At 45.7% G+C, this 21890-nt stretch overlaps 1 protein-coding gene across 13 annotated transcripts in view; it reads left to right on the plus strand.

The window, feature by feature from the left end:
- Positions 1-21890, plus strand: part of ank3b (ankyrin 3b) — a 287522-nt gene that overhangs the window by 65552 nt on the left and 200080 nt on the right. The gene's annotated exons all lie outside the window — the stretch shown is intronic.

The following is a 21890-nucleotide window of genomic DNA, read 5'->3' on the forward strand; positions in this document are numbered from 1 at the left end:
AACAATTCCCTGGTGTCCTGTCTTGACCAAGGGTTTCCACCTGACCATTATGACCCCTCCACAACATCACTGAAAAATTACAAAACTGTCGCATCAGCGTATTAGAACACTTGAGAGAGGGGTCGAATTCAATTCGTTAATTTAAACGTTGGGCTTTGCTTAAGTGGTCAAATGGAAAAAAAGGATATTGTCAAAAGACAAAAGTGGACAAGTGAATGAACAAGGAATGTGTCCAGAGAACAACTGTGACTGAGGATATACGCAAAAAGCTGGAGTAACTCAGCGGGACAGGCAGCATCTCTGCAGAGAAGGAATGGGTGACGTTTTATGCCGAGACCTTTCATCAGACAGAGACTGAAGAACTGGTCATAGAGTCATAGGGTGATACAGCATGGAAACAGGTCTTTCAGCCCAACTTGCCCACACCGACCAACATGCCCCAGCTGCACTAGTCTTGTTTGCCTGAGTTGGGTCCTTTCTAAGCCTGTCCTGTCCATGTACTTGTCTAATTGCCTCTTTAACGCTGCGATAATCCCTGCCTCATCCACCTCCTCTGGCAGCACATTCCATTCACCCACCACCCAATGTGTGAAAAAGTTACCTCAGATTTCTATTAAATCATTTCCCCTTCACCTTATACCTATGTCCTCTGGTCCTTGATTCCCCTAACTTGTCAAGACACTCTGTGCATCTATCCAATCTATTCCTCTCATGATTTTATACACCTCTATAGGATCACCCCTCATCCGCCTGTGCTCCAAGGAATAGAGACGCAGCCTACTCAACCTCTCCCTATAGCTCAGACCCTCTAGTCCTGGCAACATCCTCGTGAATCTTCTCTGAAACCCTTTCCAGCTTGACAACATATTTTCTATAACATGGTGCTCCAGAACGGAACACAGTACTCTAAATGCGGCCTCACCAACGTCTTATATAACTGCAACATGACCTCTCAACTTCTATACTCAATACTCAATGACTGACGAAGGCTGATATGGCAAAATTCTCCATGGTAAAACAGTAGATTTTTCAAAAGTTTAATCTGGACTTTGTGTTTTTAAATGAGTTGGCTTTAACATTTTAATCACCGACAGATAAAATGTCCTTTGAGCTTTTCGATGGTTCACTGAAGAGGCTGGTTGTTGCTCTGAACTAGGTGCTTATTATCTACACTGAAATAATGACAAGATTTCAAAAGTACAATCCTGAGTTTGTGAAAGGGACTGAATAAGTGCATGGTTATTTTTGTTCTGGGAGTTCCCAGAAGTAGTCAACATGGCTAGACTAGACAACGTTAATCTTGCAGATGAAAATCAAAAACAGCAGGTGCTGAAAGTGGATTCATGGCGCATTGATAGGAAAGGTTTAGAGGCATATGGGCCAAATACGGGCAAATGCGACTTGCTTAGATGGGAGATCCGCAAACTGGAGGAACAGCATCTCATATTTCGCTTGGGCAACTTTCAGCCCAGTGGTATGAATATTGATTTCTCTACCTCCAGGTAGCCCCGGTATTCCCTCTCTCTCTATCCCTCCCCCAGCCAAGTCGCACCAGCTTCTCGCCTTCACCCTACAATGGCCTGTTTCCTTAACCATCGTTACTTTTTTGCATATCTTTCATTCATTGTTCTCTATCTCTCCACATCAACATCTATATCTCTCGTTTCCCCAATCCCTAACCAGTCTGAAGAAGGGTCTCAACCCGAAACGTCACCCATTCCTTCTCTCTCGAGATGCTGCCTATCCCGCTGAGACTACAGCTTTTTGTGTCTGTCTTAGATGGGTCACCTTGGCCAACATGGAAGAAGGGCCTGTTTCCATGCTCTATCACTCTCTGTCTTCAAATCTGAAGTTAAAGCAGATTTGGAGACTTAATAATATGCATGAAATGTGCAGAAAATGCTGGAAAAGCTCTGAATATGTTTCCAGACGACTGGTCATTATATTGTCTTCTATCATTTCCACTGGCAGAGTTGAAAAGCTGCAAAAGTGTTCAATTTTGGGGGAAAAATGAATGCAGAACATACAAAGGTTCAGCACAGCGACAGGCCACAATATGCTGAACATGATGCCAAGTTAAACTATTTTCCTCTACCTGCACGTGATCCAGACCCCTCCATTCCCTGCATATCCATTTGCCTGTCTACTCTTAAAGCATCTTAAATCCCACGATTGCATCTGCCTCCACCACCACTACCCAAGTGATCTCAAATTATCTGGGAAAATCTAGTAAGGTATTGAAATGTCCCGTTGACTATTTAATGCTCCCCTGAATGAAATGGCTTGATCGGCAGAAATTTCTCGCGACATTTTAACGTGAAATATGTCTTTACAGAAAACCTGGACCATGCCAACAAAATGCTGACACTTGAAGATCTCTGAATCTGATTGGGATCAGGCAGCAATCGGTTAAAGGCTGTTGTTAGATTTGTGTGGCACTAATCTCATCCCTGGGAAGGACTACAAAGATTAATTTAGCACGTCTCTCACCAGGCACTTTAAAGAGAGGATGGACTTGTATTTATGTAGCTAAATCCAAATGTCCCAAACAAATTCACAGTCAACAGGGCAGTTTTGAAGGATTACTGTTGGCAAATATTGAAAACTTTAGTCGGTTTACACACTGCAACGTCCCATGAGCCGTGAGGAGATAAACAACTAGATTGGGTCAGGCAGCGTCTCTGGAGAAAAGGAATAGGTGACGTTTTGGGTCGGGACCATTCCTCAGACTGAGAGTCAGAAGGGTCTCGGCCCGAAACGTCACCCATTTCTCCAGAGATGCTGCCTGACCCACTGAGTTACTCCAGCTTTTTGTGTCTATATCTTCGGTGTATCTTCCAGTATCTGCAGTTCCTTCCTGAACAACTAGATTGTCAGTTTTAAGTTGTTTTAAGGTTAGGAATATTGGACAAAATACCAAAAAAGGCACCCATTCATTTTCCATTTTTTTTTGTCAGGGGATCTTTCTAGATTAGTTGAAAGGACAAGCTGAAAGGAACTGCAGATGCTGGAAAATCGAAGGTAGACAAAATTGCTGGAGAAACTCAGCGGGTGCGGCAGCATCTATGGAGTGAAGGAAATAGGCAATGTTTCGGGATGAAACCCTTCTTCAGACTGTCTACCTGCTATTGGGAAAAGATGGGTCTGCTGATAATTCATGAGTTTTCTGAACCTGAAGCACTCCCATCAATGCAGCCAATTTAAAAAAAAAATAGGGCCCTTAATATTAAAAATTATTTGCAAAACGTACAGACTACTATTTATAAGAACTGCAGATGCTGGAAAAATCGGAGGTAGACAAAATGCTGGAGAAACGCGGTGGGTGAGGCAGCATCTATGGAGAGAAGGAACAGGCGACGTTCCGGGTCGAGACCCTTCTTTAGACTGATGTCGGGGGGGAAAAGAAAGGAAGAGGCGGAGACAGTAGGCTTGTGGGAGAGCTGGGAAGGGGAGGGGAAGGAGGGAGAAAGCAAGGACTATGCTGACATCTCCAGAATGAGATTCGATCTCGCAGTCCTCATGACACAGAGGTGAACTTGCAACCACTGACTCACCGGTGACACAAATAGAATGCCAATTTGCAGTGAGAGCGTAGCATTACGTCATCTTCTGCCTCCATAACACTCAGGAAGTAATGGATTGGAATACTTTATTGTCACATGTGACCAGGCACAGTGAGATTCTTTGCTTGAATACCCAAGGTATAGAAACATAGACATAGAAAATAGGTGCAGGAGTAGGCCATTCGGCCCTTCGAGCTTGCACTGCCATTCAATATGATCATGGCTGATCGTCCAACTCAGTATCCTGTACCTGCCTTCTCTTCATACCCCCTGATCCCTTTAGCCACAAGGGCCACATCTAACTCCCTCTTAAATATAGCCAATGAACTGGCCTCAACTACATTCAGTGGCAGAGAATTCCACAGATTCACCACTCTGTGTGTAAAAAATGTTTTTCTCCTCAATCAGCCAATTTAAAAAAGATTTCACCTTTATTAAAATTATTTGCAAAACTACAGACTACCCTTATAAGAACTGCACTGCTGGAAAAATCGGAGGTAGACAAAATTCCTGCATCTACGCGGTGGGTAGGCAGCCCTTGGAGAGAAGGATTTTGTAAGTTTCTATCGAGATCCCCCCTCAGACTCTGTCTAAATTCTAGCGAGTAAAGCTGAGACAAGAGCAACCAGAGCTACGGGGAGGGGAAAGTTAGAAAGCAAGGACTACCTGAGCTCCCCCTTTGTTCGATCTCGCCCCCCCCATGACCCCAGAGGTGAAGTCCCCCCCACTGACTCCGGTGACACAAATAGAATGTTCTCAGTGAGAGTGCAGCATTACGTCATCTTCCCTCCCCCACGCTGAAAACACTGTTACACAGCCCCCAATCTTGGTGGGGCCGAGATCGACGTGACTTGAAAATGAGACATGGATCACGTGGTGATTGGTGTCCACTTCAGTTGGTCTCTAAAAGCCCCAGGAAATGTAAATGAACCGATCCCTTCCACCCACACCCAGCACTTGAGATCTCTTTACAAACTGCAGGAACTGCGCAGCAAAGAAATATTGATATTTTTGCATGTTTTAAAAAACTGCTGCTAAAAAAAAAAAAAAAACTCATGGGTTCAGCCCCTGTTGTTTGAAGAATACTGAGAAACATTCTGAGCATCAAAACTTGTAATATGTTGAAGAGAGAGTCCAAAGTGTTCAATCGTCATACGCACTGACAACGATCCATTCATCCTAACTTTGATCTGAATAAAGACAGAAAATGATGGAAGTACTAATCAGGTCAGGCAGCATCTGTGGAAAAGAGTTAAAGTTTCAGGTCAGAGACCCCCACTATAACATTGAAGACTCTTCTCAATGTGGGCAGCACAGTGCCACAGCAGTAGAGCTGCTGACTGACAGCACCAGAGACCCGGGTTTGATCCTGACTGCGGGTGCTGTCTGTACAGAATTTGCACATTCCCCCTCTGACCACGTGGGTTGTCTCCGGGTGTTCCAGTTTCCCCCCACAGTTCAAAGACGTGCAGGTTTGTAGGTTAACGGGCTTTCGTAAATTGTCCCTTGGGTATAGGATTGATGTTTAAGAAGGAACTGCAGATGCTGGAAAATCGAAGGTACACAAAAAAAGCTGGAGAAACCCAGCGGGTGCAGCAGCATCTATGGAGCGAAGGAAATAGGCAACCTCCTTCACCTATAGGTGATTGATGATCGGCACGGACTCTGTGGGCCAAAGTCCCTGTTTCCACATTTATCCCTAAACTAAACTAAACTCTGTGCCACTGTGCAGTGTGGGTTTTCTCTAGGCTCTGGTTTCCTCCCACACTCCAAAGGCGTCCAGGTTTGTAAATTACTTGGCATCAGTAAAAATTGTAATTTGTCCCTAGTGTGTAGGATAGTGCTAGTGTACGGGGTCAGAGCTGGTCAGAGACCCCATTTTAAAAATGAAGACTCTTCATTAGGAGTTCTGATGAAGGATATCCGACTAGAAATATAAAAACTATCTTTCACTTTCTTGCCTGACCTGCTGAGTGTTTCCAGCATTTTCTGCTTTTCTTTCCAATTTCCAGCATCTGCAGATCATTTAAAATTTAATTTTCTCGTTCAAATCGTGGATTGGCCAAGCACCAGAAGCAGCAATATTTGTTTATATTTTGCCCAACAGCGTTCTCAGGTAATTGGAATGTACCAAGCGATCGGTATGAACAAAGCTGGGAATCATGAGGAGATTTGTTGTCCATCTCCAGATGTTGCCCATGTTGGGGGGGAGTCCAAAACCAGGGGTTACAGTTTAAGAATAAGGGGTAGGTCATTTAGGACTGAGGTGAGGAAAAACTTTTTCACCCAGAGAGTTGTGAATCTGTGGAATTCTCTGCCACAGAAGGCAGTGGGGGCCGATTCACTGGATGTTTTCAAGAGAGAGTTAGATATAGTTCTTACGGCTAACGGAATCAAGGGATGTGGGGAGAAAGCAGGATTTCGGAAGATCAGTCATGATCATATTGAATGGCGGTGCTGGCTCGAAGGGCCGAATGGCCTACCCCTGCACCTATTTTCTATGCTATGTTTCTATCTCTGGAGAACATGGATAAGTGACATTATGGGACCCTCCTTCAGACTGATTGTAGAGGGAGGGAAAATAAAGCTGGAGGAAAGGCGGGGCAGGTAATAGGTGGAAACAGGTGAGAAGGGGGGGGCGAGGGTTGATGGGCAGATGGTTGGACAATGGGCAGAGATGAAGTGGTCATCTTAACGTATCCAGGATTTGATTGTTTGAAGATACAACGTGTAGACTGCGCTTTGACCCACCACGGTGGTCGACGCCAACCATCGATCACCCATTTACACTGGTTCTATGTTATCCCACTTTAACATCCATTTCCAGATTGATGGGAAAGAATCTTTTTTTCTAGCTAATGCATCCTTAAAGTGCTTTTAATTGAGATAAAATAATACATCTCTGTTTAATAGTGATGACTACTATAATTTTTTTCTTGGCACCATCCAGAAAGACTGGATAGAGTCGGCTTGTACTCGCTAGAATTTAGAAGAATGAGGGGGGATCTTATAGAAACGTACAAAATTCTTAAGGGGTTGGACAGGCTAGATGCAGGAAGATTGTTCCCGATGTTGGGGAAGTCCAGAACAAGGGGTCACAGTTTCAGGATAAGGGGGAAGTCTTTTAGGAGCGAGTTGAGAAAATCATTTTTTACACAGAGAGTGGTGAATCTGTGGAATTCTCTGCCACAGAAGGTAGTTGAGGCCAGTTCATTGGCTATATTTAAGAGGGAGTTAGATGTGGCCCTTGTGGCTAAAGGGATCAGGGGGTATGGAGAGAAGACAGGTACGGGATACTGAGTTGGATGATCAGCCATGATCATAATGAATGGCAGTGCAGGCTCGAAGGGCCAAATGGCCTACTCCTGCACCTATTTTCTATGTTTCTATGTTGATGGGATCACTGGTCCCGAATTTGGTAATTGTCCAAAATTGTTGTATTCCTGTTATGCTTTGCTCCTTGCAATTTAGTGTGGATAAAAAAAACATATGTACATTTATTTAAAAAAATAAACTTGCGCTTCTTCTAATGGGCAATAACTTGCAGGCAGGAGGCATTTTTTCAGTATCATTCATGAACGTTGGTGGCTTTAGGCATTAGAGACACCGCACGGAAACAGGCCCTTCGGCCCACCCAATTCCTGTTGACCAGCGATCACCGCATACACCAGCACCATCCTGTACACTTGGGACAATTTACAATTTTTGTTTACCGAAGCCAATTAATCTGCAAACCTGTACGTCTTTGGGATGATGGAGGAAACAAGAGCACCAGGAGAAAACCCACGCGGTCACGGGGAGAACATACAAACTCCGCACGGACAGCACCCGTGGTCAGGATCGAACCGGAGTCTCTCTGACATTCCATCAACAGCAGCAACTTGCATTTAGGTAGCAACCCCAGTCCAATAATAGATCCCAACTCATATCACGACTGTTGAAATATAGTTATGATAGGATGGTAATGGTTGGATGCACCATCTTTCTGATGAGCTTCTTGCTCTTGCAGGCAAATATAAAATATCCCATGTAATGTTTGGAATAAGAGGAGGGAATTTCGTCTCCTGATGTGACCAGTGTTTGTTTCCCAATTAGAATAACAAGCACAGTTTGCTTGGTCATCATCACTGGATCTTCCATAAATGAGTTTTGCATTTTCTGCATTATAACAGTGACCATGCATTTAATGTCAACCCACACTTGTGGTTCATTTTGAGAGCCTAGCTTTAAGAACTATAATCTTAGAAAGAATGCATGACTTTTTTACCCTATCCTGCTTGTGAAGAACAACAGTATAGCACTCGTCTTCCTAATTGCTTGTTGTCACTGCGTTGTTTAATTAACTGTGGATGCTGCAGAGTAATTGAGGTTTTCAAGAGAAAGATTTTGTTTAGTTTAGAGATATAGTGCGGAAACAGGCCCTTCGCCCCATTGAGAATGTGCTGAACAGCAATCCCCGCACAGTAACGCTATCCTACACACACCAGGGACAATTTACAATCTTGCTGAAGCCAATTGACCTGCAAACCTGTACCTCTTTCGAAAGTGGGAGGAAGCCTGAGCACCCAGAGAAAGCTCACACAGGTCACGGGGAGAATGTACAAACTCCGTACAGACGGCACCCGTGGTCAGGATTGAACCCGGGTCTCTGGCGCTGTAAGGCAGCAACTCTACCGCTGCGCCACTGTGCCACCCCTAATTGTATAGCTCTTTTTTTTATCAGGTAAGGGCATTGATGGAGTATGGAATAATGACCATGTTTTGAGGTGTTCTTGGCATGGTCCAACCTGTGGAACAAAATTGATGGAAGACATTTGTCATGTAAAGTGTGGCTTTTCCTTTCTTCTCTGTTGCAATGTGCAAACAGGCAAGAAAAAGATAGAATGAATAATTCACCATCTCTGCAGCAATGAGCATCCAAGGGAATCTCTGACCACATTTTACTGCTTACCAGGTTAATTCCTGGGATGGCGGGACTGACATATGGTGAAAGAATGGATCAACAGGGTTCATATTCACTGGAATTTAGAAAGATGAGAGGGGATCTCTGGAAACATGTACAATTCTTAAGGGGTTGGACAGGATAGATGCAGGAAAAATGTTTGCCATGTTGGGGGAGTCCAGAACCGGGGGCGGGATCACAGTTTAAGAATAAGGGATATAGGACTGAGATGATGAAACACCTTTTCACCCAATGAGTTTTGAATCTGTGGAATTCTCTGCCGCAGAAGGCAGTGGAGGCCAATTCACTGGATTTATTCAAGAGAGTTAGATAGAGCTCTGAGGACTAATGGAATCAAGGGATATGGGGAGAAAGCAGGAACGGGGTACTGATCAGCCATGATCATGTTGAATCAAATGGCCGAATGGCCTAATCCTACACCTAACTTCTATGCTTCTATGTGCTGTATCCTGGGGTGGGAGATTGCAACCTTCACGTAGTCCGCCCTGTTTCGACGAATGTAATCAACCCGGCGTGCACAATCAAATAAGATAAAATAGAACAAGTTGTCCGACAACTTTAGGCTGTGCACGCCATACGGAAGAAGAAGAAGAAGAAGATGATGTGCTGTACCCTGTAATAGAACCAGGAACCAAACTGAGCGAAAAAGCAGGAACCTTTGGCCCACACCGCCCAACATGTCCCATCTATACTAGTCCCACCTGCCCTGCAATACAATACAATACAAATTTATTCGTCACATGCACCAGCTAAGGTACAGTGAAATGAATTTGCCAGCAGCGATAGTTGAAAAAAAAGAACACACAATACACAATAGAATTTAACATGAACATCCACCACAACATTCTTCACTGTGGTAGAGGGCAACAATGTTCCGTCAGTCCTCCTCCTTTGTTCATCTGTGGTAGGAGCCATAAACCTTCCGTAGTGGCCGCTACAGACGGCCGGATGTACAGGCCCTCTCGTCGGGATGATCGAAACTCTGACGTCAGGACGGTCAAACACGCTTGACCATATGCGTTTCAGTCAGATGCGCTTGGAGTCCCCGAATCGGCCACTTTCTTACAGGAAAACGCGGCTTCAGGATTTTATAGGCCTCAGGCCGGCGGTTGGACCATATGCGTTTCAGTCAGATATGCGTTTGGCCCATATCCCTCGAAACCTGTCATATCCATTTACCTGTTGTTTCCTAAAGGGTGCGATAGTCCCTGCCTCGCCCATCTCTTTACCTGGAACAATGGAGGAAGACCAGAGTGTCCTGGTGTTCATGTTTTCTGTTGCTTGCTTTTAAAGAGATTTTGCTATCATTTACATTGCTGGAAAACCTCCTACCAATTGCAAGGATAGGAAACAGCAGAGTGTTTTCTCAGCATTGAGCCTGTCTGTGCCATAGTTCGAAACAAGATATGTGACAGGAATAACATGTGTGAGTGGCACTGAAAGTGATAGCACAATGTAAACACGCCACGCTGCCGTGCGGAGTAACGGGCCTGTCCCACTTAGGCAACGTTTTAGGTGACTGCCGGCGACTGTCACGTCGTAGCAGTTCGCTGAATAAACGGCTACTGGAACGGTGACTGGAACGGCGACTGTCAGAGTGGAACACACACACACACACACATTGCTTCCTTCACCAGCAGTTATGCAGGCGGGGAACAGGGCAAGCGGGGGGAGCACTGTCTGAGTGAAATTCACACGGTGCAAAGCCAATGTGATACAGACACACACTGCGATGAACAGGAAGGTTGGCGTTGTAATTAAGACGGTGAAAGCACAGTGTACGGGAAGGGGCACTTAAGTCCTTTAAAAGACGGGGGAGAAGGAGTGGAGACAACTTTAGAGAAGCAGGGATACATGGCTATGAAGCTCGGTGGACATTTAACATTACCGGTCGGTATCCTTGGTTCTGAAAACTTCTGTTTACCGTTTTTATCCCAATGAGCCAATGAAATTCACCGGTCAGGACGACCTCCTGGCGACCCACCACCACTGCCCCTACATCACAAGAAATCTCCATGGCATCAAAATTCTGGTGGCATGTTGAAAAATTAGCGCGACATGAATGAAGCTGCGACTAGTTACGAGAATGCGGGGACTACTCACCACCATGCTGGCGACACCCCCAGCAACCTCCGGCGAACATGTGGCGACCTCATATAGTCTCCTGTAGTTGCCTAAAAGGTCACGTAAGTGGGACAGGCCCATAAGGATGCAAAATCATTTCTCATTGAAACTCAAGGCTGATCTTGTTTTTGCCTCTGTCTCTAACATTAATTATCCCACTCTGTCTCAGTTCCTCACTCTTTTCATAAGTTCATAAGTTATAGGCACAGAATTGGGCCATTCGGCCCATCAAGCCTAGTCTGCCATTCAATCATGGCTGATTTATCTCTCCCTCTCAACCCCATTCTCCTGCCTTCTCCCCATAACCTTTGACACTGATCAAGAACCTGTCGATCACTGCTTTAAAAATACCCAATGACTTTGCCTCCACAGCCCTCTGTGGCAATGAATTCCTCAGATTACCCACCCTCTGACTAAAGAAATTCCTCCTTATCTCTTTTCTAAAAGTACGTCCTTGTATTCTGAGGTTATGGCCTCGTGTTCTAGACTCCCACTAGTGGAAACATCCTCTCCGCATCCACTCCGCATCCAGGCCTTTCACTATTTGGTAAGTGTCAATGATGTGTCCACTCATCCTTCTAAACTCCAGCAAGTACAGGCCCAATGCCGTCAAACGCTCCTCATATGTTAACACAATCTTTCCTGGGTAAACCTCCTCTGGACCCTGTCCAGAGCCAGCAACATCCTTCCTCAGATATGGGCCCAACACTGCTCAGAATGCTCCAAATGCGGTCTGACCAGCGCCTTATAAAGCCTCGGCATTACATCCCTGTTGCTATTATATTCCAGTCCTCTCGAAATCAATGCCAGCATTGCGTTTGCCTTCCTTCTCCTGACTGCCCTGTATTTTAGTCTGACTGTCCCTGAATATAATGGAGTGCTGGCGTGATGAATTGATTTCAACCTTCAGTGCATGGGCTTGTGTGAATATGTGGAAGACGGTGGAGTTGGTTAACAGAGGCAGCAGCAGTACCAGCGTGACATGATGTAATACTACTGCAGTGCTGTACGCTTGCACGTGTGTGACTCAACTCTCTACACTGTCAATGCAGCAGGATTGAGAGATCGGGGAGTCTCACTCACCAATGCTGAAATATTCCAGCTTGCAGATAGGTAGACGATGATGGGTATAAAGCGAACACTTGAACCATGGAAATGCAAACCAAATGAAGGTCATTATACCCCGGGACCTCAGTGGACTGTACACGTACACAAGATGATCACATGTGCAGGGAGGAACTGCAGATGCTGGTTTACTCCGAAGATAGACAGAAAAATGCTGCAATAACTCAGCGTTTCAACCAGCATCTCTGGAGAGAAGGAATGGGCGACGTTTCGGGTCGAGTCAGGGGAGACTAGATGTATGGAAGGGTAAGGTGTGAAAAGGATAGATCAAAGCAGAAGTTGGTCAAAGTAAATGCAGAAGAGTTCATTGCCTGCATTGTTAGGAGGAATACAATCAGTAAAATTAATCAGGGGGACAGTGAAACTAGTTGGAGAACTAGGGTGGGGGAGGGCAGAGAGAGGGATAGCAAGGGTTCACAAAAATGCTGGAGAAACTCAGCGGGTGCAGCAGCATCTATAGAGCGAAGGAAATAGGCAACGTTTCGGGCCAAAACCCTTCTTCAGACTGATGGGGGGTGGCGAGGAGAAGAAAGTAAACAGAAGGAGGGGGAGCCCAAGGGCTGAGGGATGGGAGGAGACAGCCCGAGGGATGAGATAGGGGAGGAGACAGCAAGGGCTAACAAAATTGGGAGAATTCGATGTTCATGCCCGCAGGATGCAGACTCCCCAAGCGGAATATGAGGTGCTGTTCCAGCAAGGGTTACTTGAAGTTAGATAAATCAATATTCCTATTCCTTGCTGTTCCACTTCCCAGGTTGAGATACACACTATGAGCTGACACCTCCACATAAGGCCGTTTGCTGGCCTCCATTTTGCTAGCTTTGCCTCCAGGAGTGTGTATGGTAGTGGACAAGGGTATTTGTAGCAATATGAAGGATATGAAGATGTTGCTAGGTCTTGAGAGCCTGAGCTATAAGGAGTGGTTAAGCAGAGTAGGACTCTATTCCCTGGAGCGCAGGAGGATGAGGGGTGATCTTATAGACGTGTACAAAATCATGCGAGGGATAGATCAGAAGAAGTCTGAAGAAGGGTTTCGGCCCGAAAAGTTGCCGATTTCCTTCGCTCCATAGATGCTGCCTCACCCGCTGAGTTTCTCCAGCACTTTTGTCTACATATAGAGCTATATTTGTGCAAAAGTACCCTAGGGATCAATTATTTACTCATTATATTAATGATCTCAATTGATAACAATTAGATGCACTGTATCTCTTGCCCAGAGTGGGGGAATCGAGGACCAGAGGACATAGGTTCAAGGTGAAGGGGAAAATAATTAATAGGAATCTGAGGATTCACTTTTTCACACAAAGGGTGGTGTGTGTATGGAAAAAGCTGCCAGAGGAGGTAGTTGAGGCAGGGACTATCCTAACCTTTAAGAAACAGTAAGACAGGTACATGGATACGACAAGTTTGGAGGGATATGGACCAAGCGCAGGCAGGTGGGACGAGTGTAGCTGGGACAAGTTGGCCGGTGAGGGCAAGTTGGGCCGTGGGACCTGTTTCCACACTGTATCACTCTATGACTCCATCTAGAGGAGAGGTTAAAGGGTATAAATATCCACGTTTGCCAATGACACAAAAATAGATGGAAGGGCAAATTGTGACGAGGATGTCGTGACTTTACAACTGGACGCGGATAGATCGAGTGAGTGGGTGAAAAATTGAGAAATAATGTTCAATGTGGGACAGTGGGGGGTCACGCGCTTCAGTGAGAGGAATCAAAAGACAGATGGCGATAGACTGTAAACAAGCAAACTGCCCGAGACAACCGACGTGATGAGTCAAATTCTAATCTTCCACCCATTCATGCAGGAGATGGAGGAGGCTGTTAGACAAGGCAAAACACGTCAATATTGATTTCTCTAACCTCAAGTAACCCCTCCATCCCCTCGCCCTCCGTCCCTCCCCCACCTCAGTCATCGTAGTCCTCCTGTTGCGTTTCACCATCTGTATAACTCGTTATCACCTACCCCACAGCCCACAATGGACCATTGTGGGCTCCACATTTCCTTGATCATTGTTGCTTTTTTGCACATCTTTCATTCTTTTGACTCTATATCTCTCTATATACCGTCTATATCCCTCGCTTCCCTTTCCCCTGACTCTCAGGCTGAAGAAGGATCTCGACCCGAAACGTCACCCATTCCTCTTCTCCAGAGACGTACCCTGACCGTCTGAGTCACTCAAGCTTTTTGTGTCTACCTTCGGTTAAAGCCAGCATCTGCAGTCCCGTCCCACACATTTTGCCTGCCCCAGGATATGGCAGGGTTGCGTTCCTGAGCCTGCTGCTTGGAAATGCAGCCGCCTGATAATAGATTTAAGTAAAAGCATGGGCTAAGGAAGAGCAATGTCAGAGCAAGCTCTAGACAGTGGGGAAAAAAACCCCACACAATATGTTGGACAATATGCCAGGGCGTTTAACGTAACCATTCCAATTTCCCTGCAAGATGCAATAATATTGCGCCAAACTGCGCTGCGCAGCAACATCGTTGCATCTTGCATTACCGCAGCAGGCAGTCAATGCATCCCACCGTGCTCCCAAATACTTGTTTGTTGCGTACAGATCAAGCGTGTTTAATTGTCAGTAGGTAGACAAAAATGCTGGAGAAACTCAGCAGGTGAGGCAGCATCTATGGTTAATTGTCAAATGTACCAACGACAGAACAATGAAATTCTTACTTGCGGCAGCGGAACAGATCTCCAAACATAATACAGAGGTAATATCAAATATTATTATCAACACAAAAAAAAAAAATAATAATCGCTATAATAGTGCCGAGCCAGGCGGTGATGCAACCAGTCAGTATGCTCCTGGTGTAAGCCTGTGGTAGTTCAAGGGCGCATTCGTTGACACACAAACTCTCCACAATCTTCTCAGGAAGTCGAGGCACCGATGGGGCTTTCTTTCTGGTTGCATTAATGTTCTGGGACCAGGACAGATATTTAGAGATGTGCACGCCCAGATATTTGAAGCCGTCGCAATAAAATAGAATGGACGATGGGGGAATTTATCCTTGACAATTGTGAGGTGGTACCTGCTTTCAATATTTGATATCTTCTACCCAGCAGGAGAGGAGAGAGAATGACCTGGGGTGTGGATGGTATTTTAGTTTAGTTTTGAATTTAGATATACAGCGTGGAAAAAGGCCCTTCGGCCCACCGGGTCTGCACCGATCAGCGATCTCCGCTCGTTAACACTACCCTACACACACTAGGGTCAATATTACATTTATACCAGGGCCAATTAACCTACAAACCTGTACGACTTTGCAGTGTGAGAGGAAACTGAAGATCTCGGAGAAAACCCACGCAGGTCCCAGGGAGAAGGTGCAAACTCCGTACAGACGGCACCCGCAGTCAGGATTGAACCCGGGTCTGTGGCAATGCATGTCAGTAGCTTTACCGCTGCGCCACTGTGATTATGTTGCCTGTTTTTATGAATGCAAAGTATAGATGGAGTCTACAGGGGGTCGGCTGGTCTGTTTGATGGACTGGGATGCGCTCACAACTCTCTGTGATTTCTTGCAGTTTCGGGCAGAGCAGATGCCATGCTAAGTTGTGATATATCCGGATAGGATGCTTTCTGCAGTGCATTTGTAGAAACTGCTAAACGTTACTGGAGACTTGCCAGATGTCCTTAGTTTGCTGAGGACGTTAGCGGGTCAGTGTGCTTTCTGGGCTGCAGCGTCAATGTGGTTGGACCACGAGAAATTTACGCTCTGACGAACTTACTAAAACTGTAAGAAGCAGCGAGGGCGGCACAGTTGCGCAGTGTTAGAGCTGCTACCTCACAGCACCAGAAGCCATAGAGGGAGTACAGACAAGGTTCACCAGACTGATTCCTGGGATGGCAGGACTTTCATATGAAGAAAGACTGGATAGACTCGGCTTGTACACGCTAGAATTTAGAAGATTGAGGGGGAATCTTATAGAAACTTACAAATTTCTTAAGGGGTTGGACAGGCTAGATGCAGGAAGATTACTCCCGATGTTGGGGAAGTCCAGAACTAGGGGTCACAGTTTAAGGAGGGAAGTCTTTTAGGACCGAGATGAGAAAATCATTTTTTACACAGAGAGCAGTGAATCTGTGTAATTCTCTGCCACTGAAGGTAGTCGAGGCCAGTTCATTGGCTATATTTAAGAGGGAGTTAGATGTGGCCCTTGTGGCTAAAGGGATCAGGGGGTATGGAGAGATGGCAGGGATGGGATACTGAGTTGGATGATCAGCAATGAAGGGCTCGAAGGGCCGAATGGCCTACTCCTGCACCTATTTTTTATGTCTATGTCTAAGCCCGTCTTTGATCCTGACTACAGGTGCTGTCTGTATGGAGTTTGTGCGTTCTCCCTGAGACCACGTGGGTTTTCTTGGGGTGCTCCGGTTTCCTCTCACACTCCAAAGACGTACAGGCTTGTCGGTTAATTGACTTTGGGAAAAAAAATTGTACATTTTCCCTAGAGTGTAGGATAGTGCTAGTATACAGGGATCGCTGGTCGGCACGGGCTCGGTGGGCCGAAGGGCCTGTTTCTGCACTGTATCTCTCAAATCTAAAGTGTAAAGTCAAACTACCAAGGGAAATGGTAATTTCATTTCATCTGTACCTTCAATGAATTTTAATTTAAAGTCAATAAATTGTGGTTTGGTGGTTTCTTGACCTTAATTCTGTGTGGTCAGTCCGACGAAGGGTGACGACCCAAAAACGTCACCCATTCCTTCTCTCCGGAGATGCTGCCTGTTACTCTAGGATTTTGAGTTACTCCGTAATTAAACTAGCATCTGCAGTTCTTTCCTACACATTAATTCTCTTTGGAACAGATTATGGCAGGCTATTTTGATTCATGAACAGCAAACGATTTATAATAAATTCCAGCTGATGCCAACTCAGCTGCCGGTATCCTAACTAACAATATGCCCCTTCCCTAACATCATACTGTTCCCCTGGTTTCCTGTCAAGCAGTTTCGTCATTTTAAATGCTCATATCTGTTCAATATTCTTGATGGCTGTGCTCCTCTACACTTCAGCACTCCTCCAAATTTGATCGCATGCGTCTTTATGTTAATCTTTTCCAGCCGTATCATCAACGTTCGAGCCTTAGACTCTGGAATTCACTTGCTAAATCTGTCTCTCCCTCTCCCTCTCTCTCCAGCCCCTCCCCCTCCCTCTCTCTCTCTCCCTCTATCTCCATCTCTCTCTCCATCTCTGTCTCTCTCTCTCTCTCTCTCTCTCTCCCTCTCTCTCTCTCTCTCTCTCTCTCTCTCTCTCACTCTCTCTCTCTCTCTCACTCTCTCTCTCTCCCCTCTCTCTCTCCCTCTCTTCTCCTCTCTCCCTCTCTCCCCCTCCCTCTCCCCCCTCTCCCTCTTTCTCCTGCTCTCCCTGTCCCCTCTCCACCTCTCCCACTTTCTGCCTCCTTCTCTCCCTCTCTCACTCTCCCCCGCTGAGTAACTCCAGCGTCTCGTGTCCAACAGTGCATAACATTATTTGTGACAAGGCTTTGAACAAAAGCAACGTGAATACAAACACCGCTGCGTATGGATTATTTCACCATGTAGTCCTTTTCCTGCTTTGATATTTTTACTGCATTTTCACTTGGCACTTGGCACATTTCAATCCGACTTGTGGGAAGATGATTTATCGTCATTTCTACTCCAAGTTACACACCAGCCAAGGTGAAAACAAAATCTTAATACATCAAATAATACCACAGCATGGCAATGAATGAATGAGTAAATGTGGAACAAATCCTACAGTCGAATGATGACCAACATCATATAGCAGAGAGATTTCCATATTGAGTTTTTAATTTAGATACATAGAAACATAGAAAACAGGTGCAGGAGTAGGCTGTTCAGCCCATCGAGCCAGCACCGCCATTCAATATGATCAAGGCTGATCATCCAAAATCAGTACCCCATTCCTGCTTTTTCCCCATATCCCTTGAATCTGTTAGCCATAAGAGCTATATCTAACTCCCTCTTGAAAGTATCCAGTGAATTGGCCTCCACTGCCTTATGTGGCAGAGAATTCCACAGATTCACAACTCTCTGGGTGAAAATGTTTTTCCTCATCTCCGTCCTAAATGGCCTACCCCTTATTCTTAAACTGTGATCCCTGGTTCTGGATTTCCCCCAACATGGGGAACATTTTTCCTGCATCTAGCCTGCCCAATCTCTTAAGAATGTTATGTTTCTATAAGATATCCTCTCATCCTTCTAAATTCCAGTGGATACAAGCCCAGTCGACCCATTCTTTCATCATATGTCAGTGCATACTAACACTCTCCTGCACAATTTACAATTTTACCAAAGCCAATTAGCCGACAAACCTATGCGTCTTTGGAGAGTGGAACAAGACTGGAGAAAACCCATGCAGGTCACGGGGAGAATGTACAAACTCCGTACAGACAAGCACCCATAGTCAGGATCGAACCTGGGTCTCTGGCGCTGTAAGGCAGCAACGTCTACCACTGCGCCGCCATATGGAATTTTTTCATGACACAGACTTCTGCTTACAGTGTGGGAAGGAACTGCAGATAATGGTTTACACCCTAGAATGACACAACATGCTGGAGTATCTCAGCGGGACATGCAGCATCTCTGGAGAAAAGGAATGGGTGATGTTTCGGGTCAAGATCCTTCTTCAGAACCTTACAGTGTTTATAACCATATAACCATATAACCATATAACAATTACAGCACAGAAACAGGCCATCTCGGCCCTACAAGTCCGTGCCAAACAACTTTTTTTCCCTTAGTCCCACCTGCCTGCACTCATACCATAACCCTCCATTCCCTTCTCATCCATATGCCTATCCAATTTATTTTTAAATGATACCAATGAACCTGCCTCCACCACTTCCACTGGAAGCTCATTCCACACCACTACCACTCTCTGAGTAAAGAAGTTCCCCCTCATATTACCCTTAAACTTCTGTCCCTTAATTCTGAAGTCATGTCCCCTTGTTTGAATCTTCCCTATTCTCAAAGGGAAAAGCTTGTCCACATCAACTCTGTCTATCCCTCTCATCATTTTAAAGACCTCTATCAAGTCCCCCCTTAACCTTCTGCGCTCCAGAGAATAAAGACCTAACTTATTCAACCTATCTCTGTAACTTAGTTGTTGAAACCCAGGCAACATTCTAGTAAATCTCCTCTGTACTCTCTCTATTTTGTTGACATCCTTCCTATAATTTGGCGACCAAAATTGTACACCATACTCCAGATTTGGTCTCACCAATGCCTTGTACAATTTTAACATTACATCCCAGCTTCTATACTCAATGCTCTGATTTATCTGCTCTTGGAGCTGGCTGCTGCTTTCCTGGCCTCTACACCAGTTTCAATGACCATTAATTTTCTTTTATATCTTTCATGCTAAATTTTTGACCTTTGCTAACACCGTTAAAACAGATGAGCTGTTTTCTATCTCTTTTTATGTTGGTGGGATCTTTGTTGTAATGTGAAGCAAGCAATAAAGGGTGTATTTATGTAATGCCTTTTACAAACTCGGAACATTTTAAAGTATGTTGGAGCCTGGGGTAAATAAGTACTTTAATGGTACGGGTGTAATAATGGAATCATGGAGAGTAATAGCAAAGAATGAAGCCATTTGTGTGCCTGCTGGCAGACACAGTAGTGCAAACTAATCTTACTTCTCTGTTCTTAGTCCGTAGCTTAGTTTTAGTTTATTTAGAGATACAGCATGGCAACAGGCCCTTCGGCCCATCGTGTCCATGCCGATCAGCGATCACCCCATACCCCAGCTCTAACCCCACATGAGGGGACAATTTACAATTTTTACCGAAGTCAATTAACCTACAAACCTGTACGTCTTTGGAGTGTGGGAGGAGACTGGAGGACCCGGAGAAAACAAGATTCAAGAGATTCAAGATTCAATTTAATTGTCATTTGGACCCCTTGAGGTCCAAACAAAATGCCGTTTCTGCAGCCATACATTACAAACAAATAGACCCAAGACACAGCATAATTTACATAAACATCCATCACATCGCTGTGATGGAAGGCCAAAAACACTTATCTCTCCACTGCACTCTCCCCCCCCCGATGTCAAAGTCAAAGCCCACCGGCTGGCGATGGCGATTGTCCCGCGGCCATTAAAGCCACACCGGGTGGTGCGAGGTCCGCCAGACCCGCAGTTGCAGCCTCCGAATCTCCGGAGGTCGGGCCGCAGCAGCAGCAGCGCTCCACCACCGCTCCACCCGCTCTGGACTCGGCCAGCTCCGCGACGGTGAGGTGAGTCGTCGGCACCAGAGTCCCCGGTCTTCTCCTGTTGGAGGCCGCTCCTCATTGCAGCCCCAACGACAACGGAGACCCGACAAGAAAAGGTCGGGTCTCCCGTGCAGGGAGAGATTTAAAAGTTACCCCCTCCTCCCCCCCACACACACACCCCAACAAAAAAATAACAAAAACTACTAAGAAACATAGACAAAAAATAATAAAAACGCAGACGGGCTGCAGAGGCCGCTGCTGACAAGAGTCGCGCCGCCTACTGCCTCATGCGGTCACAGGGAGAACGTACAAACTCTGTAGTCAGGATCGAACAAGGGGTCGCTGGTGCTGTAAGGCAGCAATTCTCCAAAGGTGTGCAGGTTTGTAGGTTAATTGGCTTCGGTAAAAAAACTGTAAACTGTATGTAGTGTGTGCCGCGTGCGCTAGTGTAACAGGGATCGCTAGTCGGGGTGGACTCAGTGGGCTGAAGGGCCTGTTTCCGCGCTGTACCTCTAAACTAAACTAACAAAGACTAAAGACTCTGACGGATAAATACTGGACAGCCGATAACTGTTCTGTCTTTTCTTGAATGCCACCAGGGGATTTGTTTGCATTGTCAAGAGAACAGATGGTGCTTTGTGATTGTTTCATGTGAAAGACAAAGCTTCCAGCTGGGCAGAGCCCTCTCAGAAACAGTACTGTGGGTCTAGGTTTTAAGCTCCAATCTCAGCACAGACTCAGTGAGACCATCAAAGAAATCAATGTACAATTGAATGCACACCACCTAATTTTGCAAACATACACTAGGGGGGCAAGGTTGGCACAGCGGTAGAGCTGCTGCCTTACAGCGCCAGAGACCCGCGTTCGATCCTGACTGTGGGTGCTGTGTGTACGGAGTGTGGAGGTTCTCGCCGTGACCTGCGTGGGTTTCCTCCAAGATCTTCGGTTTCCTTACACCAAAGACGTACAGGTTTGTAGGTTAATTGGCTTGGTATAAAATGTAAGGTCGTCCCTCGTGTGTGTAGGGTGGTTCTAATACGCGGGGATCGCTGGTCGGCGCTGACTCTCAGGACCGAAGGGCCTATTTCCGCGTGTATTTCTAAACCACCCGTAAAAGCTGTGAGTTGTGGACACACACTCTGGGTGAAAACATTTCCTTACATCCCCTCTAATTCTTCTAACATTGCCTTAAAGCTAATTGATTCATACATACAGTGTGAAAACAGGCCCTTCGGCCCACCAAGTTCCCGCCGACCATCACTTACCTGTTCACGGCCGCTCTGTGTTAGCCTAGTTTTGCATTTACAGAGCACAATTAACCCACAAATTCTACACATCTTTGGGATGTGGGAGGAAACCGGAGTGCCTGGAGGAAACCCACACTCTCCCAGGGACAGCACCTGTGATCAGGGCCCAACCGGGTGTCTGTAGATACGAGCATCTCTACCACAGTGCTAATGTTTTCCTCAACCATAATTGTATACAACTGTATCCAATGTTTCATTACTTTCCTCAGTGTCAAATGCTGCCCCATTGCGCAGCTGTGAAGTGCGTCGACATCTTATAACACCAAAGGTGCTAAGTAAATGCACGCTGTTGTTTCCTGCTCCTCGTTTTAGCATTTCAAGCGTAGTATTTGCCAATTGTGCATGAATGAATATGGATAGTATCTGTGCATCCTCAGAGGTGACTTTGGGGCACCCTTCATAACCAAGGGTGCTTAATTTTAAATGAGGACTTTTTTCACGCCAAGGGTGGTGGGCGTATGGAACAAGCTGCCAGAGGAGGTAGTTGAGGCTGGGACCGTCCCAACATGTAAGAAGCAGTTAGACAGGTACATGGATAGGACGGGTTTGGAGGGATATGGACCAATCTGTCAAAGCTGCCACAGCCA

Source organism: Leucoraja erinacea, chromosome 15, assembly GCF_028641065.1.
Source record: "Leucoraja erinacea ecotype New England chromosome 15, Leri_hhj_1, whole genome shotgun sequence".
Taxonomy (NCBI): domain Eukaryota; kingdom Metazoa; phylum Chordata; class Chondrichthyes; order Rajiformes; family Rajidae; genus Leucoraja; species Leucoraja erinaceus.